The sequence below is a fragment of the Scylla paramamosain genome, chromosome 1 (assembly GCF_035594125.1).
Source record: "Scylla paramamosain isolate STU-SP2022 chromosome 1, ASM3559412v1, whole genome shotgun sequence".
Taxonomy (NCBI): Eukaryota; Metazoa; Arthropoda; class Malacostraca; order Decapoda; family Portunidae; genus Scylla; species Scylla paramamosain.
In genome coordinates, this window is record NC_087151.1 from 6,952,501 (window position 1) to 6,956,270 (window position 3,770).

Here is a 3,770-nt window from a genome sequence, read left to right on the forward strand (position 1 = left end):
AGAGCCAAACAATGACTGGCGAGGCATAATAGTGACATGCAACACAAACATAGTCAACAAATATAGACGCACACATAAACACACGGACAGTCAAGGGGGATGGGGGACGCATGGATATAACAGCAGGGATGATGGAGATTGATAAGAGATGAGCATGAAGATATAAAACTCCGCTCATTTGTGTAGATGGATGAGGAGGAGGGAGAGAGAGAGAGAGAGAGAGAGAGAGAGAGAGAGAGAGAGAGAGAGAGAGAGAGAGAGAGAGAGAGAGAGAGAGAGAGAGAGAGAGAGAGAGAGAGAGAGAGAGAGAGAGAGAGAGACAGAGACAGGCAGAGACAGACAGAGACAGAAAACAACAACAACAACAACAACAACAACAACAACAACAACAACAACAACAAGACGAACAAGAATAACAAGAATAACAACAAAAACAAGAGGAACAAGAACAAGGAGAAGAAGAAGAAGAAAATTACAAACTACAAAAAAACACATTAACAATATCACGCAACACGAAGCAGGGGAGGAAGCAATGACTAGGAAAAAGAGGAGGAAGAGTGGAAATGCAAAGCTTGCCCGTCTGAATCACGTGAACGCAAGTGATAAATATCTCAGGTGTGTCTTGATTAACGAGGCTGTAATTATACAAGAAGTAAGAACAAACAACGCACCGGATACGAGGAAGTGAATTGCACACCACCTGCTAAGCAAGGAAGGATCACGGCGGGGAGAGGCAGGAAGGCAGGATGTGGGAAAGTGTTACCCGCATGCACGAAAAGTAGCCCAACGGAACAAGTGTTGCTTTTATTCAAATATCACGGAACAACAAACTACAGCAAATCATTCTGTACTCCTCAAGACTGATTGATGAATCGTAAACAACTCTACGTACACCAATTACTAGTAGAAAAAAAAAAAAAAAACGACAGGGACAGCACAGTGAGAAGTAAATACATAAAACTTCACGGGCAATTAATAAGAGGCGCACATAAGCAGTAATCATGTCTATAAGAGGAAAATTATAGTATATGAAAAGTATCTATTACAAACATACGTAATTTGCTATATATATTCCCGATTATGGTTCCATTTCCCAATCAGTAGTGCAGGACAGACTTAGCATACTCGTACTTGCTTTGAATGGGTCTGTCTGTCTGTTAGTACTTATCCGTCTGCCAATTATGTCTGTCTGTCTTTCTGCATATATGTATGTACAGCTACTAAAAGCACTGATGTATATTTTACAAGACGTTTCGAACAAAAAAAAATAAACCGTTCCAGAGGGCCAGTACCTCCATCCCTCCCCCCTCTCTCTCTCTCTCTCTCTCTCTCTTTCTCTCTCTCTCTCTCTCTCTCTCTCTCTCTCTCTCTCTCTCTCTCTCTCTCTCTCTCTCTCTCTCTCTCTCTCTCTCTCTCTCTCTCTCAAAACTGAATGCACAGGCACTCAAGAGGTGTCTCAGCCGCAGTTTGGTTGGGTTTACACACTCATCACCAGCATCGCTCCCACACTTTTCCTCATCATCGTCGCTCTTCTGCGGCGTGATTCTCCAACTGCACGAACCATCTCTGTGTAATAAGTTAAAGAAACCAACGACGGAGGAGGAAAGTAATAAAAAACAATCATTTACTCGCAAGGCTTCATAATGTGAGAGGCAGTTCTTGCGGGTGGGGTGTGTAGTAAGTCTCTCTCTCTCTCTCTCTCTCTCTCCTCTCTCTCTCTCTCTCTCTCTCTCTCTCTCTCTCTCTCTCTCTCTCTCTCTCTCTCTCTCTCTCGTAAGATCGCTGACTGGCCAATATTATTCTTGTTCCATACCCTGAGGACGAATCATAATCGAGCCGTCCCAGTGATGAGATATATTGTTAACTTTGCTGACATCCCATGCCGGTTATGTGTGTGTGTGTGTGTGTGTGTGTGTGTGTGTGTGTGTGTGTGTGTGTGTGTGTGTGTGTGTGTGTGTGTGTGTGTGCGCGCGCGCGTGCGCAAGAGACAGACAGACAGACAGACAGATAGACAGAAAGATGAACAGACAGATACAGGGAATGGAGGAAGGAAAAATATAAGCAGGTCCGTAAATATAAAAAAAATAAAATAAATAAATAAATAAATAAACAAAAAACGGAGTTACGTATTTACGAGGAGGAAAACTGCACAGAATTGCAAATATAGGAGGAGCCAGATCATGGACATAAAATCGCAAAATGCCGCTCGTGTAGTTGAAGTGAACGAAAAAAAAATAACAATAAAAAAAGTACACGACGTACCTTTTTATATATGAACAAATAACATACACATAAGCAATTGGTAAAGAAGAAAAAAAACAATAAAGAAAACTCGTTCGTGATATGAATTTCAAATGCACAAAAGCAACATTTCGATTAAGAAAGAAAGAAAGAAGTTGTCATTCAGGAATTAACAATTACCAACGAAAAATAAAATAAATAAATAAGACAAATAAGACAGCAGAGTAAACATACTACACGTGAAATTAACACCCACATAATGACTGACTGACTTCCTATTTTAAGACGTGTTGCATAGAATTAGAAGCCAGATAAACAAAATAAATAAATAAAATATAAGTCACGGATAAACCAAGCAGCAAGACAAAGTAACACGTATAAGACACTAACATCACAAGGAGGGGGAAAGAAAGAAAGGAAAAAAAAACATTTGCGGTCAGTACAAAACTAAAAAATCATAAACTGTAATGTTCAAGCGAAGGAGGCGAGAGACGCGGAAACAAGAAAAACTCAGCAAAAAAAGCTAACGCACAGCTAAAAAAGAAAATGAGGCGGTAATAACTCAAGCCTGATTATGAAAATGATTGATACATTTGAAGGAACCACGAAGGAGGAGTATGCACGCCAGCAGCCACAAAACATCGAGGGGGGAGGAGGGAGAACAAACTTTTTAGTGAGGGATAGCAAGATGAACAGGGAGTAAATACAGTGATAACAGGTGAATGGATATGAGAGAGAGAGAGAGAGAGAGAGAGAGAGAGAGAGAGAGAGAGAGAGAGAGAGAGAGAGAGAGAGAGAGAGAGAGAGAGAGAGAGAGAGAGAGAGAGAGAGAGAGAGAGGGCGGGGAGAGGGAGGGAGGGAGGGCGGAAGAAAAGAAAGAAGGAAATAACGAATGGAAGGAATGAACGAACAAACGGACGAGGAATGTATGAATGCACGAAAGAAAGAATGAAAGAAAGAAAAAAAAGAAAAAGAGAAAGAAAATAGAAAGAATTAATGAGTGAATTAATGAATTAAGGAGTGAATAAAAGAATGAAAACACAAACGAAGGAAAGAGAAGAAAACACCTAAAAATCATCGCCGCCTTTTACAGAATCAAGGACGGGATGCATACTCGTGCCCTTAATAATGAAGGAAAGAAAGAAGATGGGAAGAGTACAGGAAGAGTACGCAGTAGACAGGGCACAGCCTGAGCCACAGGACACAGCTGACCGTAGCAATACATTTCCCACATACCACCTCGCCCTCCCACCGCCTCAATTCCCACTAATTAGACCTCATCACTTTGTTCTCGTTTGCTCTCCTTGCCAGCAGGATCTGATGAGTCTTCTCCGTCCCTAATATGGTGGTGGGAATGAATGTGGTAGAGTAACAATGATCTTGTGTGTGTGTGTGTGTGTGTGTGTGTGTGTGTGTGTGTGTGTGTGTGTGTGTGTGTGTGTGTGTGTGTGTGTGTGTGTGTTTATCTATGTGATTGTTGTGGGGAGTGTTTTTTTTTTTTTCTTTTTTGAGCTGCCATCAAGTGAAGT